At 33.8% G+C, this 25,077-nt stretch overlaps 1 protein-coding gene, 1 non-coding gene and 1 pseudogene across 3 annotated transcripts in view; 2 read left to right on the forward strand and 1 right to left on the reverse strand.

Annotated features, from left to right (window-relative positions):
• Nucleotides 1-25,077, reverse strand: part of LOC145277542 (transcription factor E2F5-like) — a 94,801-nt gene that overhangs the window by 51,794 nt on the left and 17,930 nt on the right. The gene's annotated exons all lie outside the window — the stretch shown is intronic.
• On the forward strand, nucleotides 392-510 carry LOC145278627 (5S ribosomal RNA; annotated as a pseudogene).
• LOC145278434 (U2 spliceosomal RNA) lies at nucleotides 2,254-2,449 on the forward strand. The gene has a single exon (XR_013868362.1). It is a non-coding gene; the product is annotated as a U2 spliceosomal RNA (small nuclear RNA).

The following is a 25,077-nucleotide window of genomic DNA, read 5'->3' on the forward strand; positions in this document are numbered from 1 at the left end:
AGAAATCCTTCTGCAATCTGTAACATGCAATGCAACAAAAGATTGCACATACGCATGCGACAACATTCAATTTTTTTTTTTTTTGCCGTTGTTTAAAGAAACGGATCAAATGTCATAAAAAGATTTGACACTCAACCGTTACTGCTACTCATTCTTTGTTTCCATCGCGACACAATATTCCCTCTGCATATTAATTAAAAAAAAAAGACTTTGCATAAAAGTACTTCAAAAAAGCAAACTTCTGTTAGACATAAAATACAATATTTAAAGAGTAATAAAATACTTTGCTTTGTTTTAAGGGAGTCACCATTTATCAAGGCTCAAAGGCCACTTGAGGATAAGGGTTAATGCGTGTATGGTGGTCATCGAGACAACAGCATAGTAATAGATAATATACGGCATAATCACGTTGACATACCGGTTCCCGTCAGATCACCGAAGTTAAGCAACGTTGAGCCTGGTCATTACTAAAATGGGTGACCAATTTGGGAAGTCCAGGTGCTGTATGTAGGAGGACGTCGACACCTCCCTGCAAAAACCTAACGTCGTCATCTCCCCTAACTGAGACATAAATGCGACTGGGGACCGCTTGTGAATTTCATACTCCCATGAAACTTCCTCCTTCAGAGGAAACTGGTTAAACCCTGAATAGGGTTGGTGCTGACTGCACACAAAATAGATAGTGGGAATTTGGTATAATTTGATTATTTAAGGGGACAGATTAACAAGAACTCGTTTACATTGGACGAAGATGACCATATTGTAGAAAGCAGTTCCACAGGCAGGAAGTTTCAGGGAAAAAAAAGCTTTGTTCATAGAATCCACATTCAGATTTAGGCACAAATAGAGTGAGGGTGGCGGGTGATAGCGGTTTTCACTAGACGAATGTTTTTGTGAAAGTTTGGCAAGGGGGTGGGAGCTATTGATTGGAGCTCAGACAAACTCTTGCCAAGAAAATGATAGAGCAGAAACAGGCTCGTAATATCTCTTCTGTGCAGAAGAGGTTGACGGGAAGAGAAAAGGGCATCACCTACTTTGTTTTGAAGCCGGTTTGAACTGTCATGGTAGGATAGGATGCTCCAAGCAGCTCCTGCTCAGGTGTGGAAATAGTAATCCATCCTAGTATGTATTTTTATACAGGTAGAGGCTTGTATCGGCAGTGAGATATCTACTGGAGCAGTAGAATGTCCAAACCATTTTTATTCTTCAGATTGAGATAAATTAGATCTATTACCTTCATAAAATTAACAAGTAAATGTAATGAATTTTAGTTTTGTTTGTTTTATTTACAGCATATCAATACCTTGTGCTGAGTTATGTAATACTAAATATAAATTACAAGAACTCTTCATCCAAAAGATTTTGACAAGAATTATAATGACCAATTTGTTAAATCTATGATCACGTTTTCCTTGTTCTCCAAATTCTTATTTATGATCAATTAACAATGACCGATTCATTCAAAAGCTATTTCATAAATATATTTTGAGGCTTGCCAAACTAACTAAAACGTCAAGCAACCAACTTCATATCTAGCCGAGGTAAGTCTTGGCACATTTTAGCCCTAGCGTCTGGCTCACTAGAGGTTCAACTCTAGTGTTTGAATGAGGTATGGTTAGGTCTTGGATATTTTCCCCTCATATTGAATGAATTTGGAAAACAGGTGAACAGTTCTGACCAAAAGTCGAATTTTCTTTTTAAGCAACTGATCTTAAAGATCAATGTGTGGATCTAATAGAAATTAGCAAAAACGAATCATCATAACTTAGATTCAACTCTTTAGAAACGTTTTAGTTAACCTATTAGTAAAAACATTTGAGCAAAATCATAGAATAGTAGGAGTGTGTGTGTGTGTATATATATATATATATATATATAATAATTTTTTTTTTTTTTTTAGTCACGTGCAAGCGACTATAAGTCACTCCTTCGGTCAGCCTGTCCGTAACACTTGTGCTTGGCCTTTTTGGTTAAGATCAAAGGTCTGTTAATAGATGCTGTTCTTAGCTTTTTAAGCTTTTCTTGGCCTTTTGGCCAAGATCAAAGTGTAGTATCTATCCCAGCAGATACTGCAAGCCATATGTGGGGACAGCTCTACATATAAGACCTTGGTCAATGTCGGGGAAACCCTTCATACCAATTGTCACTATCCAGTTCCCCTACTCCCCGAGGAGTTGGCCCCCATTTTCCCTTCACTCCTCATATTAAAAATCATCCTTGTGCCTAATTTGCTCGGTGGGGGAGCAAATAAATACCCTTTTCTTGGCCTTTTGGCCAAGATCAAAGTGTAGTATCTGTTCTTACTACATGATGTACTTAATTGTGATGTAAAGTGGGAGATCACTTTTCTGTATTAATTTAATGTAAAATGATTACCCACCAATCAGTCTCAAAGCCATTCAAGTCATTCTCCAGATCATTCAAGTTGTTTTGGAAGGATTAGAGTTATTTTTTAAGCATTCAAGTCATTCTTAAGGTCATTAAAGTCATTCTAAGTCATTTGCATTTTATTTATTTAAGTCATTTTAGTTTATCTTTAAGAATTTCATGTCAATCCTACATTCACGCATTCATTCATTACACGAGAGCACACGCGACTAATGGCTATCGGCCTTGTTTTTTTTAACACCTACAGACACTAGTGCTTCATGCTTTTGCAACATGACTACAGGAAGTAATACTGGCCAGGAAATTTGAAGCCGGTCAACAGCCAACATTGGATTTGCAGGCTGTGAGAGTTTGTTCCCTATAGACTGAAACGGCTAGGCAGATTTTTAATTTTCACATAAATGTACTTTATGTGTGCTAGTATTCTTAGATAAGTTTTGCATCAGAATGCCCAATAAGTATAAAAAATTGATACTAAAAAAAAAAATAAAAAAAATAAAAAAAAAAAAATCTGATAAAAGAACAGGAAGTTAACATTCTGATACAGCCTAACATCACAAGTGCATTTGAGAAGTTTTGTCACACACAGAAGGGCCCTGGCATATAAAATCAACAGTTCGTTCTGATATGACAGGGACTTGTTCAAGTGAAGGTTTCTATTTAGAGCACAATTGAACCATAATACTTGATTTTTGCATTTTAAACTTTAATTCAAGTCATTTTATAAAATTTTTTTAGAAAATCAGTTGTAGGTTTTCTACAGTGTAATGTAGACTACAATGTACTGAGGACCAAGTAACTGTGGCGAGGCACGTGAAGCTTCCTCTTAGTGCATCATGGTGGGTCCTTAACTAGAGCAAGCAATCAATCGATTTGATTAAAAAATGGGCAAATTCATCGATTTCGATGACAATAAAAGTATTGGAAGTGTGGAACATTTGTTAATCCTTATTCAATCTTGGGCAACCTCAGGTTTCCCTGCTAGTGTAGCTATGAAAGCAGACTGTCATAATCAACAACCATGAGAGTATTCAACAAACAGGAAGTTTGGAATGGTGCATGTATGGCACTTTCTCAATTCATTAATAGGGTTCAACTTTTTAATCTCTTTAAGCTTTATATTTTTTTTAAATAATTTTTTTTTTGTTTACCAAAATGTGTAACAACTAAAAAAAATTGAATAGATAAAATAGACTATCCTTTGACTGTACATTTTCACAGAAGATTAAAAACATTGGTGTTGTCAATATACATCAAATATATGTAATATCCGACAGACTTCAGTCTTTAATAATAGATATCTCTGACAAAGATGCTGTTAAAATATGGTTATTTATTCTTTTGATCCTTAAAAATAAAAGGGGGGGGGACTAATGGGTTAACATAACTAAAGTGAAGTTGTTAATCAGTCAACCACGACCTTCATAGATCAATATTGAAAGAGCTTAATACCGATCAAACCGGTTATTGAAAAGAAATCAATACCAATATGCATGATAAAAATGGCTTCAGACTACAAAACCATTCAAGCTTAACTAATTAAACATGTGAAAATGTCAGGCTTTCCTTAAGTAACATTAATTATCGAAGAATATATACTAAGCAGTTCTCCGAGATGTGAGCCTTGTGTCAGACTAAAAGGAATTTGTATCAGTTTGTTCCTCTGCAACAGAAGTGTGTGACCAATGTAGAAAAAAAAAAAAAAACAAAGTACTTGGATGACCTGAAAACAGAAATGGCTTAAAGTGAAGGAGGCTGAACTTAGCATGGAAGAAAGAACAAAGCACATATCAGGAGGATCACCAAAAGCTTGTTCTTTTGCTTAGGTGAAAAGGTTACTCTTGAAACCCACCTGCTGAGAAGAGCATCAGCCTAATGACTATAACATCAATAAGAAATGGAGATTTAAGTCTTTAAAATTGTTTTATGGGAAGAACAGAAGTATTTAAGTAAAATATAATTTATTAAATAGCTGTCCGCTTTCAATTATATCCATTGTCTGATTGTGAACACAAATAGCCTTAGTTTTCAATGTTATCATTTTGTTCTAGCTGAGGATGGGGCAGCCTACCAGATGTCAGACATTCAACCACTATTTCAGATATTCCAACAGAAATATCTTTTTTAAGATTCTAACTGGCCCTTAAGTGCAATTGTTCGTATCTCTAGCACTTGGTTCACAAAGTATATTCGTCTGGTAGTTTTTGAGACTCTTTTACATGAGTCCAGTGGCTCCTAATGGAGATCTTCCCAAGATTCCAGTTTCTTTTAATATTATACATAAGACCTTGATATTTCATCATTTTCCTCCTCTCAGTTCTGTTTAACTCATTGGGGGCACTTCGAAGGTTACTATATTACTACATCAGGTTTAACAGCTGTTTTATAGGTATGTATGAACCAATTCGCAAAAGAAAAAAATATGATGTCGTTCATCAAATTCCATCTGCATTTGTTTACAATATCACATCAGCTGATCTTTGGGCTTGATGATGAATGCTGTAGAAGTCATTTCTGGTTAATATTTAGTTTTAAAATATGCAAACGAAGAAATGATTTGCAGTGATTTTAAATAGTACGTCTTTTATCGTAAACTGAACTCCTATAAAAAAGTAAAATAAAATGGTGAGATACACCCGGGTTTGAACAAGAGATCATTCAACCTGTAGTCGAATGCTCTACCACTAAGCTATATCTGCAGATTATAATTTTTTTTTTTTTTTTAAAGCAGAAATGATTTGCTCAAATTTTATTATTCCCTTGCTGGTGTAACGTAAAATATTCCCCTGTAAAAATTATTCTTTTCATCTATAAGAAAGAAAAGCTGTTTTTAAGATCGGATTCTTTTGATTTTTGATACTTAGATGAATTTCTGTACAAAACATATCTAAGAACATTGGCAGACATATAAATTAGCTTTGTGTGAAATTTGCAAAAGATATGCTCAGCCGTTTAAGAACCTATGAGGAAGGGACTCACGTGCACGCACAAAATGACGTCTTATAATAGTAGAGATAGAAATTAGGTTTCTTTTAGCATTTTAATGAAGTGCATCAACTTGAAAAAATAAAAATCGCATGGAATATTTAATATAAGTATCCTGTGAAAGAGCATATAACTCCACTCATGGATTAAAAAAAAGATACCTGTGATATTCTGTGCAGATCCCAGGAATTTTTATCCTGGGCTCCCAAAATCAACAGAGATTAGATCATTTCTGTAGTGATCCGGTCCCTGTTCATTTTGCAGTGGGAGTTTAGTTCTGTGCAGTTGTAGGAGGTCCACCCTCCCAGGCTTTGCCTTCTCACTTTAAGGGGTTAGTTTAGCACTAATTGCCTGAGGCGCCCTCACTGGGGAATGCCAACAGGGCGTCCCGGGCACTTTTTGCAGAGCGCACATCCTTAATCCCACTTTCCAACCCTGGTGTTGGAGTTCTTACAGTAAGAGAACTAAACGGTTCCAGATTTAATAAGATACAACCTGGAGAGGGCTGAAGGTTACATTGGCTCAGATGCCATGTGAATAACGATCAAGACAAGAACAGTAGTCCAAGTAATACAAATAATCAATATTCAGCTCAATATTCCAGGATAGTTTTCGATCATCCTAGACTTTTTCGTTTGTAATATACTCCAGCCATTTTAGTTCAGGAGATATGTGGTTGGAAATTGCACATAATTTCTTTTACTATTTTGATTGACTTAAAAAAAATAAATAAAATAAACCCCCCCCCCTTTATCTTTCTTATGAAACAGCATTTGAACCCCTCAAAACCGTTCACCCCCAGAATAACATCCGAAACAATCAAGACTCACTCAGGAAATCTAAACAAATGGTCATATATTTCCAGATTTTTTATTTTATTATCGACTTCATTAGAACGAAAGGTACTTTATTTAGATCATAAGCAATATTTACAATTACAAAAAAAAAAAAAAAAATCCTCTCTGACCCAAATTTGTTGAAGAAAAAAAAATCATGTTTTCATTTTTCATACGGCATTTTTAAAATGATGTCTGATCAAAGATGCCAAAATTTCAAAATTAATAGTTCCCAAATTGAATACGAATAGAAAGTTTATCACCCCACAAACAGAAGGGCACTGCATACAAAATTAACAGTTGGTTCTTTAATAAGACAGGAGCACATTCAAAATGAATGTTTCTGTTTAGAGCACATTATCATAAAGCAATATTCGTTTTATTTCAAAGATCTGACAATATTTTTTTTCTAGCAAGAAAAATTTTAACATTTTAAAAGTTGAGAAGTTGACCAATATTTTGAAAGAAAAAAGGCAGTAAGTAAGCCACTACAAAATTTCCACTGAACCCCCCCCCCCATCTCCCCCCCAATAAAATCTGGCCCAGTTGATCTACAAAGAACAAATCATTTTTCTGGTTCTAAATTTTAGATATAGTTTATCCAGGTTGCAATGCCCATCAAGAATATACTAATTTGAAATAATTTTAGTGGTTATTGATTCTTAGCTAGACATACCAACATACACAGAAATTTGATGATTATCTAATTGTGTTTGAATAAGTTAGTAAAAATATATGTGAAGAGAGTGCAGATATTTGTTAATTATGAAAATGAATTCATGAATTATTTATGGTATAAATTATCCCACAATTCTGTATGACCTGAATAATGCTCAGACCCCATAGGCCTTTAGGGGTGAGTTTTAGACATCAAAAGTCAGAATCCAAGCATTTAGGTGATCAACTCCACAGCTCTAGAGTCAGTTATTTTAGCAAAAATTGGCGACTCAGACAACTTATAGGTTTAAAGTAAGTCAATTATACAAAAAACTACTTCAACACTTGTCACGGACAATGCGGTATGATTTCGCTAGTATTAAACTAAAAGTTAACTCTTAAGATTACAATAGATGTAAACGGTAACATTATTCCAACACTTGTAAACATTGCCGAACCTTAAAACAAACTCCTCATCTGATTATAAAAACAAAATTAAACCAATGAAAAGGTTTTCTTAAAAAGGTAAGTATTGTAGATAAGACCTTGAGATTTAGTTATTTTTTTATAAACAATAGAATTTCCTGACTTAACCCCCCCCCTTATCTTTCTTATGAAACAGCATTTGAACCCTTCAAAACCTTTCACCCCCAGAATAACATCCGAAACAATCAAGAGTCACTCAGAAAATCTAAATGGTCATATACTTTCAGATTTTGTTTCACATTTTTATTTTACTCAATTTTTGATCGCCTTAAAAGATTAGAACACAAAAAAAAAAAAAAAAAGATTTTATAAAGAAAAAAAGTTGAGGAATCCTTATCCTCATCTTAATATTTCCATATTTCAACCGATCTAACTTCCCATCTTCAAACTCTGATTTTTTTAAAGAGATGATCACATATCGATGTGGAGGCTACTCGACAATAAGGATTAATGTGTGTATTATAGTCATTGAGACAATTGGGTAATAATCGTTTGGTAATTTGGTATAATTATTTATGAGGATGGTTCAATAAGAACTTGTTTACGTCGGACTTGAAGACAACGACAAACTAGCAGAACAGAATTCCATAGGCAAGCTGTTCCAAGAATGATGCTTGAATCATGGAATCTGCATTTAGGCACACAGAGAGTGTATATAGTGGTTGTAACTAGCCGAGTGATTGTTTTTGTAAAAGTTTAGCAAGTGGGGAAGGGGGGGCCATAGATTGGAGCTCAGACAAGCACTTGCCATAAAAATGATAGAGCAGAGACAAGCTCGCAATGTCTCTTCTGTGAAAGAGGTTGCAGAGAAGAGAAAAGGGAATCCCCTACTAGGCTACAAAGTCGGTTTTGTAACTGTCAAGGCAGGATAGAGTGCTCTGAGCAGGTCTTGGCCAAATGTGGCAACAGAACTTCATCGTTGAACATACTTGGCTTTTTGTTTTGTCATATACGTTCCACAGTTCAAAGAGATGTGCCTGAAGAAGGTTGGCAGTCACATGAACAAAAGCGTTAAAATTAAAAAGTCAAATTCAAAACTGAACTGGAGAGAAAAAAAAAAAAAAAAGGAATGGTCTTAAACAGTTGCAAATATATTGTTATGTCTATGTTCATGGTTATCAGCATGTTGGCAGCTCCCATGTTAGGTGTCCACTGTGATAAAGGATGCAAGTGACGTCCATCTAACATACATTCAAACCTAAATAGGATAGAAGCTGGAAAAAAAAAAATCAAGCTTTTCTTTTGACAAATTTTTATTTGTTATCACTGTACCATGTTATTGAGAATATAACATCCTTCAGTAAAAAAAAAAAAAAAAAAAAAACTTTTTTTTAATTACATTTTCACCCCAAACAAGGCACATTGCCACTTTGGTGTAGGGGGCTACTATCAGGGGCAACAACTACTGGAATACTATGTTGGGATTTGGGCAGCAAGATGTCGGTTCACGTTACACTTGAACTTCTGCATGTCAGTACAGTTGGGGAAGCAGTGACCTGGAATGGAATTCCAGAGTCTAGTGGTTCTGGGGAAGAAACTACTGGAGTAGAAAGATCTTTTACATCTAGAGATCTCTACTGTGTGGGGGTGGGATTTAGCTGCCTGTCGGGTCTGTCGAGCGTGTCTACGTCGTGGGGGCACAAGTGTCTGCAGTTCGCCAGAGCATTCACCATTAAAATACTTGTAAAACAGGCAGAGGGATGCAACATTTCGTCGATGGGACAGAGGCTGAAGCTTAGATGCCAGTTCAGGGCCTATCAGATTGGCGACTCTTTTGAACCTTGTCTAGGAGCGAGAGACTAGTAGTAGATGCACCAGCCCAAATATGACAATACTCCATACATGGGCGAACGGTGGCCTTGTAGAGGTACAGGATACTTTCGGGTGTTAGTAGTTTTCTAGCACGGTAGAGAGAGCCTACCTTCTTTGCAGTGGCCCTGGCAATTCTTTCAATGTAATTGTTCCAACTCATGATTCGTGTAAACGTTAGGCCAAGCAGTTTGAAAGATGTACTCTCAGGTAAAGAGTCACAAGCCATTGCTAACTCATATCAGATTGAATATAAGAGGAGTAACCTAGCTTATGTGAAAAAGTTTTTAAGTGAAAACTACAGTTGGTGACAACTAAAATGAAAAGCTCCTATAAACAATATTTAACAAAATTCATTTTTTTCCCTAAATAAAAAAAAAAGTTTTTTTGGTAGGTGAGTATGAGGATCGAACCCGAACCATTGAGGCGAAGTTGAAAATTAAAGTGTGAAAAAAAAGTGTGCGACGTTAACCATTGACCCACCACGAGATACTAACGGAAACAATTACTTAGATTTGGCAGGTGCACGTTTTAATGACTTAATGAGGTCAACTTTGACTACGAGATAGTATTTCATTTACTGTGGAAATGCTTTTTTATTTTTATTTTCCCAAGATGTTGGTGGGGTCCAAATTGAATAGCAATTGTTTGATATATGGAAAATATTTCCACATTGATCAAAGCTGATTGCTTTCGGACATTTCCGGTGATTGCCACCGTAAAAAATACCGCCAGATTTAGTGTTGCTTTTATTATATGAAAAAGCCTAATCCACATGCGGCAAACGTTGAATATTTATCTTCCCGAAGTCGAGCAAATTAAATAGACAGGCGAGCTCCGTTGTTAACTAAGAGATTACGATTTATATGTGATATAAAAAGTTTTAAGTTGCGAGCCGACCGACCGCTTCTCTGAAAAAAGCCTTTCTTGGACATGCACAAAAAGCGAACATACATATACACATTTTCGCTTATATATATATAGACTGGGGGGGGGGTACACGGCGTTGCCCGAGTGTTTGGAGGGGTGTGTGGTTGCTAATGAAAACCTAAGAATAAGCAAAGTAAAAAAAAAAAAGAAAACAAAAACGAACGTTAAAACTTAAGCGGGGGGGGGGGGGGATCAAAACACCGAAAAAAACAAAAAAAAACAAAAAACTAACGTAAGGCAAACGAACAAAGTTAAATGTAAAAATTGAAAAACAAAAAAGAAAACAGAAAAAACGAACATTAAAACTACCCCCCCCCAAAAAAAAAACACGTGAAAAATGGCTTAAATAAGCCTGTTTCGATATTAGAATTTTTTAAAATCGGTGGGTACCCGGGTGTTTTTGGGTGTGTGGTCGGTGGTGGGGATGTTAATGAAAACCTAAGAATAAGCGAAGTAAAAAAAAAAAAAAATCTCACACCACGGTTCTAACCCAAAACAGTTAGATAATGAACCAACGCTCTAACCAACTGAGCTAACATGACTTAAATGAAATTTAGTCAGTTCTTCAACTATTTAAACTAAATCAGGTCATGACGTCAGACGCATGCGTAGAACCGGTCGTAGTCATGAGAGGACGGTTTTTGTTGACAACGTTGGATGTACGACCATCGAGGACAACTTTGATTTTTCTATTACTTAAGAAGGATTTAATTACATTATGAATTCTTCCAGTGATTCCATATGATCTAATTTTCCTGAGAAGACCATCATGCCATACCCTGTCAAAAGCCTTAGATATATCGAGGGCCACCGCTCTACCCTCCCCTGTTTTATCCAATGAACGGTATATACGTTCAGAAACTACAGTTAAGATATCTGCTGTTGAACGGGCTTGCCTGAATCCATATTGTTTGTCAGTCAGGAGTTTAGCAGCTGTTAGGTGCTGGACTAGGGCTTGATTAACTAAGGACTCAAATATTTTGGCGAAAAGCGGGAGGAGGCTAATGGGGCGATAATTTAGTGGGTCAGTTCTTTCACCAGAATTCTTGAAGACTGGTACCACAGAGGCGGTTTTTCAGCAGTCGGGAAAACAAGATTCATTAAGGCATTTATTGTAAAGTTTGGACAGAACTGGAGCAACCTCGGCAGAGCATTTTTTTAATAGCACAGCCGGGATGAGATCTGGTCCATATGCTTTTGAGGTGTCTAGGTTTTTTATAATAGCATGTACCTGAGAAGGGGTGATTTTCAAATCGTCTAGTGACGCGTCTGTTCGCAGAGGAAAATCAGGGAGTGAGTAGTGTACTGAGTTCAGTGTGGAGTTTGAGGCAAACTGACTGGCAAGCAGATTAGCCTTGTCAGTTGCCGTGCAAGCAACCTCATGATTGTTTGATAGTGGGGGAATAGTTGACTGTCCATTATTTACTATGCTGTTGTAGATTTTCCAAAAATCCCGGGTTCCTAATTTCTGTGCTTTGATGCGTTTTCTGGTGGTTTCAGAGTAATCTGTCTTAGCTGTCTATCACTCTCTTACAATTATTTCTAGCTTCTATAAACTTCTGTTTATTTGAGCTGGACTTATGTCGGTTGGATCTGCGGAACGCATGCTGCCTTTGACAAATGGCAGCTGCACAAGCAGAAGTAAACCATTGGGGGGAGTGGGGCTTGCTATAGAATTTCCGTGCGGGAACATGTGCTTCAATAGCAGTTTTGAACCATTTAGTGGTCTCATTTGCACACTGTTCCGCTGGAAGAGTAAAGATATTTTGCCATGGGGCATCTCTGATGAGCTCCCTGATGGCTTCCCAATCAGCCTTTTTGTAATACCTCGTTGTTTTGAGTAGTGGGTCTTCAGTTTTAGGGCGAGAATTTAGGCTGATTTCTACCATTATCACAGCGTGATCAGCATTCCCGAGTGGGCTGTGGGCATTTGTTGTACAGTCATTGGGAACCATTGTCAGAAAGAGATCTAGAAGTGAGGCATGTTGATCTTGCTGGTCTGGGAAACGTGTCGGAAATGTAACCAACTGAGATAGGGAATGGGATATAGAGAAGCTATGTGTTGCGCTACCAGCTACGTCTGTGTGATTAGAGAATCCTAGCCAGTTACTGTGGTGGACATTGAAGTCACCAAATACATGTATTTGTGCACTAGTATCGAGGGAGAGTGCTATATCTATGCTGTCTGAGACTTTGTTTATTAGGGTACAGTCTTGGTTTGAGGGAGAGCGGTAGAGAAAATACAAGTAGCTAATATTGTGTTGCATATTTAGTCTGAAGCACATATTGACTACAAGTTAATATATCGATGTGGGGGAGGGGGGTATCATACATATCCCAACATTGCGAGTGCATAATTTAACATTAAAAGAATTAAACCTGATAAAGCCAACTCCACTGTTAATATTACAATCACAATCCTTATGTTATATTTTTGTTTATTCATTATAACATTCATTTATTTTAGTTAAAATGGACACAAATACCCCCCCCCCGCAACAGCAAACTTATGGTTCATCCAATTCTTTTAAACCTTATACAAGACAAAAATTAAAAGAAAAATAAAATTTACATTATTTCTCCAAATATATAGAAGATTGTTTATTTTTTTTTTTAGATAATTTTATGCACGTAGAAAATATTTAAATAGTAATTATATATATATATATATATATATATACTTGGTTTGAATCTCTGGACCAGCAGTAATTATCATTTCCTACACTTGATTGCATAAGCATTGAACTAGTGTCTGTATGTATAAAAAATTATTAATATTTATTTTAAAGTAGTTAATATATATATATATATATATATATATTAAACCATCCATAGCCTTTGAGCCTTTAGTCATCTACAACTTTTTGTAGATGCTATGTAGCGAGGAGTTCTTTTTACAGGGTGAAGGTGCTGGCCCCATGCCTAACCTTCCCAGAAGGTCACCCATCTGGTACTGGCCAGGCTCAACGTTGCTTAACTTCGGTGATCTGGCGAGAACCGGTGTATCAACGAGATTGTGCCGTACTTATCAAAATTGGAAGATGTTTACGTTTTATAAGAAATCAGTGTTTAACATTAAACACAGATCTAATAAAACGTAAACATCTTCCAATTGTTAAAGTTTGATTTGCTCATATAGCTGAACTTTCAATCAATGACACATTTGCAAGGTATAGCTAGTAAAATGGCATGAGCTAAAGTTATAAGTAAAATTTTTCTTGAATAAAATTCATTTTACTTATATTACATTTCTCATTTTAAAGGCAACATGGTGTCATTGTAAAAAACATGTTAAGAAATTTTAATGCAACAAATTTATTTTTAAATTAAAAATAAATAACTCAAATTTTTTAAATTTTGATCAATAATATTGAAACACTGTTGTAATTTAAGATTTTAAGCTAATCTCCGGTTCAGTAAACCATTGCTATGCAAGTACATTTAATCAGCTAAAGACTTGAAATAGTTTTTTTCAATTTTCTTATTTTATTTTAGCTGGGGATGGGGATTCCTACCGGACATGCCAGACATTCATCACTATTTCATACATTCTAAAACATATTTTAAAGATTCTATTTGTCCTTTTAAGTGCAATTGTTTTATCTGTCACAATTGGTTCACTGGTAGTTTTTGAAATTTTTCACATGTCCGATTGTTTTTATAATTACTGGAATGAAGATCTTCCTAAGATTCCAGTTTCTTTCCACGTCATAGATGACCTTGGTATTTCATATTTTCCCCTCTCCGCTGTTTAAGCCAGCATCAGTAAACTTATGGTTCATCCAAAATTAAATGAAAAATAAAATTTACATTATTTCTTCAAAAAAAAATAAAAATATAACGTTATATTTTTTTTTTTTTTTTTTTTTTTTTTTTAGATACTAGATATTTTTTGACACCAACTTGTACGATTACTACTTTCTCCTTGTCCTATATGACCATGTCAGATTTAATAGTTCTATTTTCTAGGTAGCTGTAGGATGGCATAGTCATAGTGAATGGTGTATGACTTATTTCCAACTGTTCTTTCTGGTAAACATGTTCCCAGGATTGCTGCTACAGTCGATATTCAACTTTTTATAGATGGTTCAGTAGAACAATGTGTTGCATCATATATGGACGTCAGGTGGCTCACACTACTGTGTAGCAGCATTTGAACTTGACATTGCTGAAACCACTCATCTTTTTAAAAGCATTGGTCATCAATCCTTGATCTTGAGCAGCCATTATCTTCTGACCATAGTGGAGTGATCCTTTTTTTTTTTTTTTTTTTTTTTAAAGTCAGGCTATTGAGCCTACCTAATCCTGAGTGAATTAATTCAGAAAATACTTAGCACGCTGTTGGTTGGCCCATTCTTCCAATTTTTTTTGCAATCGAAGGTCTTGAACATTGGTGATTCTTTTGTTTTCCGATTCCAACTCATCTGTAAGACAGTCTTGTCTAAAATGTTTGGCCATATTAAGTTATAGTCTAATTTTGAGCTAGCTGAAAAGCAACAAGTGTTGTCCATAAAAAAAAAAAAAAAAAAAAAAAAAAAAAAAAAAAAAAAAAGCCATTTTGACAAGCTGCATATCATTATAAGACTCAGCAACAGGATCTCACCTGAAGTAAAGTTGTTGCTTCATCTAACTACAGCTGATTCCAAGAAATCCAGCACATCATGAAAGATTACCAATTTAGATCTTTTGAAAAAGTCTGTCAAGACTTTCTATTCAATGTTGAAGGACTGGTATTTTGACGAAATATAAAAGCTTGCAAGTCATTGATATTAAATGGTGAACAATGATCTTTATTTTGAAGATTTTTATTTTGTTAGTTTATTAACTTTAAAATAAAAATTTCTTGAATAAAAGTTTAAAAAAAATTATTTTCACACATCACATTAACTTTTAACTCAACCTAAAATTGTTTCTTTCCAAATTCAGAATTCACACAATTCTTGAAGCATTAAAATTACAATAAGTTTTTAATTATTACAAGAAAGTCACCACTTATAAAGGCCCAAAGACTATTCGAAGATAAGGATTAATGAATGTAAAGTAGTAGTGTAGTAATCGTTAATGATGGATATTGGGTAAAGTTTGATTATTTAAGGGGACGGCTCAACAAAAACTTGTTTACTTTTTTTAATAGATAAATTTTTATTACATTTATAAATGTAACACTTGAACGAGAATTTATTCTGATAATTTTAACAGCCGATAACTTTACAAATATTCAAAATCTGTTTTGATGTTAGACAAACATTTAATCATCCTAAACAATGTTTAATTAACAAAATAAACCAGTAAATTCTTTCCATTCTTCATTTATTTTTTAGATCAATCATCTTTGTTTTTCTATTCTCCCCGTGGAAGGGGGAGGGGGCTACTATTTCATAAATAGCTAGTTAACATTTATTATTTACAATAAAATAAAATAACACCCGAATGCCTGTCAAATATTTTAAGAAACTGGATTTATGTATGAGACAAAGACAAAAACTTGACTGAAATATGAGGAGAGTAAAATAAGTAGGTCCACAGACAATAGCTCCGAAATGCATTACAGTTGAGAAGACAAGTCTAAAAAAGAATATTGGATACAAACAACATCTCTAGAACGTAGTGGGTGGCTATTAAACAAAGGCAGCCAAAGTGGTTGGTAATGCTTACCTATCTTATATATATTTAAAAAAGGCCGTTACTCATTTTTCTAGAGAGGAATGCAAAGAGGCCGACATTTGAAACAGCTGTTGCATGAAAAAAAAATAAAAATAAAAATGCAAAAAGCTGCTCAGGGTTTCCTTTCTTTCATCACACATCCAACCCGACTGTCGGGTGCCACTCTTACACTGCTAGCAAACTTGTTTACCTAGATTTCCTTCACCTCTCTTGCACTCCTTCTGCATAGTACTTCCATTTCTCTTTATCCTCCCAATCCTATTGGCACCAACATCGACATCAGGTGGCAAGTTGGGAAATTTTCAAAGGGGACAAATTCATTTTTTTTTTTTTTTTCCCCCCCCCTTAAACTAGCCGTTATCCCACAATATAGTCAACGATTATTGAAAACGTCAGATGTTTTAACTTTACAGGACAATCCCACCTCTGCTAGAGCTGATAAAATTCACTAAATGACGCAAGTAGATTTGGGTTCCATGATTTAGATTTTTTTTTTATCCGTTTAGCTATTTTTAGACTCAACACAAAAAGCAGGACAGGTTGAAGTTCAAGTGTATTTCTCAATAGTTCATCTTCATGAATAAATGCAATTTTTTTCAATTTATCCAAACGATACCTTAGACTTATTTTATGATACAAAACATTTTCAAATATGTTCCACTGATGAAGAAATTTCCAAAACAGTCAGATTATACTTTCTTTGCATATTTATTTCTCAAACAGTTTTTCTTATGAACTAATAATTAATTTGTAGAGTAATTCTTTATATATATATATATATATATATATATATATATATATATATATATTATAAATAAAAGTGTGTGATGAGCGGTCTCTACAAACAGTCAATTTTTAGTCTACAGACTTGAAACTTGACATATAGAAGATTCTGACCTGTGAAACAAATTTGATTTGATTTTTAGCTGGTAACAATAGTTGCTAAGGGATTCAAATTTTTAAAAAATTGGAACTTGGTAGACATAAGTCGACTTGATGTGTATCTTCTACAAATGCGCAAATATACATTTATTATATGTTTAACTGTTAATTTTTAAAGTATTGATATTCCTGTGTCCTTAGGTCCACTGGTAGTGAATACCGATAGAAAGCTAAATGTTTTGGTTTTGATTCTAGCTAATGGCACCCAAATCATTTTATTAAAACTTCTGAAATCACTATTATATATTGGGTAATATAATAAGAGAATTGGCTGTATAATAAATATGAAATCTGCATAAACTATAATATTTAAGCATATTCTACGACCAGGCAACGCCAGATGGCATGCTATATATCTGTGAAAGTGTGTGTGTGTGTACATTTCCATACGCAATAACTGTCAATTTTAAGTCTACAGACTCAAAATTTGATGTACAGGGTACTGAGATTTGGGAATATATTTTTGGCCAGAAATTTGGCTGTTAAGGGGTCAAAGTTCAATGATTTGACCTTTGAGAACTCTACCAAACTCCAACAATTTTGGGTCTACACACTTGAAATTTTAGATATAGGTTCCTTGGACATGGATCTAACTAACTTGATTTGAGCCCAAAACAATAAATTTTAAGGGGTTATAATAGGGATCAAAGTTAAAAAATTTACCGCTTTTTTTTTTTTTGCTCAACATACACCTCCAAATACCCGAGCAACGCCGGGCACGCATGCTAGTATATACATATATATATATATATATATATATATATATATATATATATGTGTGTGTGTGTGTGTGTGTATGCAAGAGCTTTGTTATTATCAGTAGTAATAGTAATTTTTTTATTTTTAAAAATTTAAATGAAAAAGTTAACATTTCACATGCATTTAGATTATTTTAAAATTCAAATGACAACTTCTGGTTAAGTTTATGCAATAGTATATTTGCACACACTAAAAACTAAGATTTGTTTGAACAATTTATTTTAAAATATCAACTCTGCATTGGGCCCAATGACTAGCATTTTTTTTTATTTTAATAATTAAACAGGTGTTTATTTTTAAAACTAAATTTGTTGGTAGTGGTGATAACAACCATTACATTAAAAAAAAAAAAAAAAAAAAAAAAAAAATACATCTCTATCTTTCTAAATAATATTTCAAAAAAATTTTGTTTAATCTCCAGTAAGTTTTTATTTGTTAATTTTTTACATAAAGGGCAGTTATATAGGATAGCGTTTGTCCAGCTGTAATAAAAACTATAAAACAAAGAACCAAAACGTTGGCATATTTTTTATTAGCACTATTCCAGATGAATAAAATCTAAAATTCAGAAAAATATTCTCTAGGGTTCAAATGGGCTATGTTTTGTTAGAGGGGTTGGCTTTTCAACCATTTTATTTACTAATTTGGAAAAAAAATGTCGAATCATTCCTTAAAGGAGAGTTATCTGTAAATATGTCCAGCTAAAGAGGAATAGGCTAGGTTGAGGAAAAGGAGTTGGGAGCGAGTAAAATGAAGGAGGAGAAGAGAGAAAGAGGTAGAAGTTTTAATGAAAATATGTTAACTTTTTGCACAGACAACACCGGGTAACCTTGCTAGTCTTTAAGGTGAATAACAAAAGTAACCATTTCAAATTACTTGTTTTATTTGTCCAATCAATGATTGAATAATGAAAAGACCACATAAAATTATTTTTTTTTTAGTTAATAAAATGTGACTATGTTCATACAGAGTAAATTTCATCAACATTGGAATATCTGAAATAACACCATGACCATAAAATCTTTGCTTTTCTCCAAATTACCAAAATATGAAGTAAAATTTGATTGTTTTTTTTTTTTTTTTTCTATAAAAGTCACAGCTTGAACGCTAATATATATGTAAATGCACATATACCAACTAAACAGATTACAATTGGTCTAATATTTGTATTGGAAATGGTTTTATCTTTACGCTAAATATATTTCAGAAAAAAAATAAAAATATCAAGATAAAAATCTTATCTCTTCCACAGTTAGGTCAATGAAAAAATATTCAGTTGACAATGAATTGAAGTGAAAGAATAATAATACAATGTAATTTACATTGAAAATGTTATCTAATATAGTGCATTTAGAAAATTGATGGTATATAACTTCAGGATTATGTTCTATATGTGCATATAACTCCATAAATACTTTGTTTCAGAATATGAAAGAAATACTGATCAACATTATTTATTGTAGACATGTACAATATATGATTATGTGCCATTATTTTATATATACAGGATAGACAAATACTATTACTGCGACAGGGTCACAGATAAAAGCCTGTGTCTGGTATCGCCAAGTGTGCCAACAAAAATGGAAAAAAATAAAAAAACATAAAAACCATAGAACTCCAAAGATTTGAGTATCGCAATCAACAGGGCTTTCCTGAATAGCCAACAGAGTAACTAGTCAGTATCCTGCAAATTAATTATTTCCAATGCCAGAACAAAGACGAAATACAGGTAAATAAATAAGATCAGCACAAACCAAATACCATACACAAGAAAAAATAGCCACAAACAAAATTAAACTAGTAATGAAGTGCTATTATAAAAGCAACCTGCTACACATGACGCGACCCTTTTACGCATACAGAACATAATCCCAAGTTATGTCACTGATTTTACAAACACCCTGTATATTACAATTTATTTAGGGTTTACATCATCATTCATTGACTTTTTACTGGTTACATTTCTTATTTAACAGATTTTTTTTTCAATAGTGATAATTTATAGTAAACCTATAAATTATTGAAAACTATCAGTGATTTCATTAGTAAACATCAAGATAAGTTAATCATAAGACTGCATACCATTACAGGAGAGTTCATTCACAAAGTAATAACTCCAGAATCACTTCAAGATTGGTGAAAACGCCTAGGAGGCCAGCTGAAAACATGGTTACACACCATTAAATCTAACGTCAAACATATCTCCGGTCCAGTGTTTGCCGTGGTTTCTTGGACTGACTGCCTATAACTATCTTGATTGCTGTGGATCATAATGCATGGTCTGTGTTTATCCGGGACACTGTATGTTCCATGGGAGGAGCCGGCTCAACCCATACCCCCGACCTGACAACCAGAGTCGAAATACTGTCAAAATAAACTTGAAACTTTTCAAGGTCAAGTTTGTATAAGGTAAACATGCAGAGGAGAGGGAATTCTATTGGCTACAATACAAACCAAATAGATATTTTCTATGAAGAATAGACTGAAGCTATTGCCAAAAGTGTGACTTCTACTTTTTCCGTGACCTTAACTTTTGACCTGGATATCCCAAAATTAAACGAGGTCCAAGTTCAACCACAAAAGATATTTTTTGACCCAGTTTGGTGACAATTTGTCAAGCAATGTGGGTGCTGTATACAGGAAGATTTACAAATTCCACTGAATACATAACCTCTTTTGCAGAGGTAATAGTTTCACTAAAAATTTGCAAGATATAAACACTTCATTAAATGAGAAATATACTTGTAACAACTCATTAATATTCATAAAGGTCATAAGGTCAGGTTTGCGCTGAACTCAAAACGAGGTTTTTATCTATAATCTTAATAACATCCTTTTTTGTCCCTTTATATAACTTCACTGAACCAAATATTAACCATTTTTAGATGGTCATGCTTCAGTTTTAAATAACGTTTTCATCAACATGTGAATTAAATAGACACATTTTAACTTTTTTTTTTGTTCACACTGAACAAAGCATATTGCCACTTAATCTCCTGCAAACATGACTTCAAACAGACTCTTAGGTCCATGTAAGGAGATGAGCAAGATATTGGTTTACATTACATTTAAATTTCTGGATGTCGGTGCACTTAGAGAAGCAGGAAAGGAATTCCAATACCTAGCAGTCCAAAGAGAGAAGCTATTAGCGTAAAAGGCTTTCTGGCATCTAGGGACCTCAGTGAAAAGGTGGGACTTTGCTGTTAAACTGCATCCAAGCATCTATACCAGAGGATCTGTTTGTCAAATCAAAAATATGTGCAGATTGAATGGACATAACTTAATATTTCATTCTCAAACTAATATAAGTTACTAAAATAAATGTGTAATCACTTCCTATTAAAAAGAAAAAAAAAATACTTGTCAACTATGCCTGCCAGAATATTTAAATTAAAAAGGGAGAGGGTGTATAGTTATAACCTTGCATCACAAATCATTACTGTTTCCCCATCAGGGGTATAATGTGGCCTTACCGCTGCAACAAGGCTGGACATGAAGTCAGTCTAGAGTGTGGCATCTACACTCCTTCCTTCTGCCTGGGACGGGAAAAATAGCTGTGATCTAACCTGCTGGCATGTCCCACTAGGGCAGGTTGATTTGCAACTTTTTTCAAAAAATCAACATGGCACTGGTGATGATAGTTGGGATTTGATAACATACCAAAAATTAGATTCCCATTTTGAACAGAAAATTGAGCATTTAATTTTAAAAATCATGTAGAAAAATGCTGAAAAATCCTTCATTTTCATAGCATTTTTCACAACACTGACTTTGAAATTTCACTATTTTTATAAAAAAAATCCAATTAAAATTGATATATTTATATGAAATAAATTGAAAGAAAAATAAATACATGAATTATAATTTTAATTACGATTCACAACTAGCAAAATAACTAAACTTTTACTGCATTGATTAAACAAAAATTGTAAAATAAAAAAAGCTAATTAGCAACTAAGTCTTTTAAATTTCACAATTCAAAAAGATATGTGGAGGTGTATTACATAATATAACAACTTGATACAAGTTACAGAACCATGTATTTTAATTTTTTATTAGAGGCAATAATATAAACTTATAATAGAACTAATTTGTTCTTTATAATTTCCTTTTGAGGAAAATGAAGGTCTAATTTGTTGGCACAATGACTTTGTAATAATGTGTCTATGTCTTGCTTCCTGCCCATATACAACTTTTTGAGACAAATCAATCAAATTTGACCAGTGTGTGGCTGCAAAATTGATAGCAGTAATCTTTTTCATTTTTTTTTTTTTTTTAGTTGTTCACTATTTCTGGAAAAAAAAAATTATTTGAAAATACTTTTTTATATTTTTATGATGTAATATGAATAAAACTAACTATTGTTTGGGTAAATTAAGAAAACTAATAAAATTTAATGGATAAATATTTATTTACCTAATGGACAAAATCGTTTGAATGCCCTCTTCTCTCACATCCAATTCATCTGAGTTCATCATCGATATTATATTTTCCGGAAGTAGTGTAAAAGCACTATATTTTGAACAGTTTAAAACAGTAATTTGGATTTCAGTTAACTGTTTTGTTCTCTGAATCATTAAAATATACTGTTGCTGGTTAAAAACAAATATTGTTGGTTTGGATCTCAAACCAACTAACTGCATACACTTGGATGATAAATTTGACCAAAATGCTTAATTTATCATAGTGTTTGAGGATAGACACCCGATCCATAAACATATTAAACTTGTGGCTTATGTTAGCCATCTTCCTCGATTCAAGGGCCCAATTTTCTAAGTTAACTTCTCCACAAAATATTTATTTACCTAATGGACAAAATCATTTGAATGCCCTCTTCTCTCATATCCAATTCTTCTGAGTTTATCATCAATATGAAATGCCCTCTTCTCTCACATCCAATTCATCTGAGTTTATCATCGATATGAAATGCCAACAGCATACTCAAAAAGTAACATCTGGTCTTCACACTAAAATTATTTGTTTCTTCTGCTGTCAGATAATGATGATCGGGAGGGACACTAATTTTTTAGAATTCTACTTGAGGCAAATCTTGATAATTATTGATACAAGTTTCCCCAAAAGACAAGTAAATGTTGTTAGGCTTTTTGTTGTTCCATCAATTAATTTAAAAATTGCTGTAAATGGCAGTTCTTCTAGTGGAACCTGAAAATTGAAAAATTTGCATGTTTAATAATAGAGCCAGATTACATAAGAAATACCAATATATCATTTTATTTTCCACAAAAAAGGAACATAATTGCAGGTGAATCTATAGAATTAATTTTACCTCCTTGTTAGGAGGACAAGCATAGACTATGTGCCTTGTTTGACAATTTTCAGTCTTGGACTTTACTGCCAAGTCATCACATTTCAAGACAGAAAGTTTACAGCTACAAGATATATCAAACAGTCTGTCTAGCTGTTCCTTCAGTCTTTTCACTTTGATTGCTGCCAGAGATTTCCTGTCAATCTGTTTGGCCCTCTTATAGCAAAATATATTGACCTTCTGTCCTATATAATGTTACCTTAACAAGGGCAATTGTCGATTGACTGCTTGCCGAATACTAATTATTTCCTTGGCAATTAACTTAGAAATCTCACTATTTTTTAAGTGGGGATAACTGTTTTTAAGGAAATAACTAAACTGAATGGCTTGTCATGAAGTTGGGGGTGCTGTTTCATCCAAATGACAAGGTGGACCAGCAAATTTTGTGAACCACGGGTTAAAACTGAACATTGTGCTTTTACTGACATTCTAATCTGAAAAATAAAATAAATAAGTGGACTATAACTGAAGGAAACTGTATTAGGCTATCTTCCAGTTTCATATGTAAAAAAATAAGCGCTAGTTATAAGAAATAATGAAAAACTTTGTAAAGTTGAATTAGATGTATTAAAGAGAGAGGACCAAACCAAATCAGAGGCATAGTAGTGTTTAGTTTAGACATTTTTAGCAGATTTTAGCTCCTTTGATAACATGAATTTATCCATAAAAAGATTAATTCTTGATGTAGCTGTGCCATTTTAAACGAGTGTTTAGAGTTTGAAAAACCAGTGCTTGTGCATCTATATTACTATGCTATTTTTAATAGTATTTTCAAGTTAAACAGAAATTTCATAAAAATTAAATTTATGAAATTTTTAGGTGAAAGTACAGAATAGTTACAATGCAACCTCCTTCCCATATTAAGAATGGCTTTCTAAATAACAAAGTTATTTTAGCACCATAACATAGATGCACAAATGCGAATGTTGGTCGCTATTATTTAAAATCATAATTTGGCCTTTACACTAAATATTTATTATATTAATTCATTATCCTCACTCATTTTATTTTAAAATGAGTTTTAAAACATTCTAAATAATAATTCCATTTTCTTAACAGTATGGATTGTTTTGATGACGGGATGATGACAATTCACCGAAAAACTTTTAATCACTTCAATTTTTCAACTTTTAAAGTCATTTCCTCAAGCAAGGATAACGATTTTGAGAAAAATATTTTGTGTAGGTCTTTTCTATGTCAAACCCCAATTATCATCACCATTGCCTCACCGGGGTTCCAAAATCGACCTGCCCTTATGTCCCACCTCTGGTAGAGTGACTCAAACAACTTTATTAAACCAATTCCCACTTGTAATGTAAGAGATAATGCCTGGGAAGGTGCTCTCTTAAGACTGAACTGAACCACGCCTTATTGAGACAAAAGGATCAGGTTCCATCTCATGTCAGAATGCACTAAGGTTTACCCTATGCCAGGTAACCCCTGTCCAGTTTCCTAACTGGACCTTCAAATTTGTTTAAATTTTTAAAATTCCTTTCTCTTCCTCTACTTAGTATTTTCACCCCAAATTCTGAGCCATGGTATTTGTCCCATTCTCCAACTCAGATGAAATGCGACAAAAATTTTTTAAATAAAGTAAAGACGGGTTTTAGTGCACACAACCATACCATACTTTTTTTCCCTTTAAAAAATGTAGCAGAGAGCAGTTAGAGTCTAGTATGGCAACTCATGAAAACTTCAAAAAGTATTTTAATCAGTTCACACCTCAAGTGAAATCGGGTATGAAGGTTATTTCAAAAAGTAAAGCCTGTTTTTTTGCTTTTTTTTTTAAACTCAAAAAGGTTGAAGAGCTATGCAGACAGAAGTGATTCTATTAAAACAAGTGACCTGTGCTTCAGAATTTATTTTTCTACAGTCACAGTTGAGAATCAATGCATTTTTGCCAGGAATTAAAGGACACATCTCAGCTCCTGATGCATGTCCAGGACGGGTTGCTGTCTTAGTCTCACACCGTCAATACCTGCAACAGAGATGAAATGTTCAGGTTATAAATGCATAAGTTTATTACATTATAATAATGCAACTTGCAATCCCTTCTGATTCAGTCAAGCAGAAAAAAATAGGATCCGTGCATGCGTGGTTTGCAAATCACAAGGCAGGTTTTTACTGACCCACCCCACTTCCAACAAAATTATTTCTACACAAAATAATGAACTATTTTTTCCAATTCTCCAACATTTTTTGTCCAAGAGCTCGCTCTTTCTAACGATGCCACGTTCTTGCGTGTACAAAGTGGATGAGAAAAGTTTTTAGCGGACATACAAGCACACACTT

The sequence above is a fragment of the Euprymna scolopes genome, chromosome 6 (genome assembly GCF_053919585.1).
Source record: "Euprymna scolopes isolate OS-2025 chromosome 6, ASM5391958v1, whole genome shotgun sequence".
NCBI lineage: Eukaryota > Metazoa > Mollusca > Cephalopoda > Sepiida > Sepiolidae > Euprymna > Euprymna scolopes.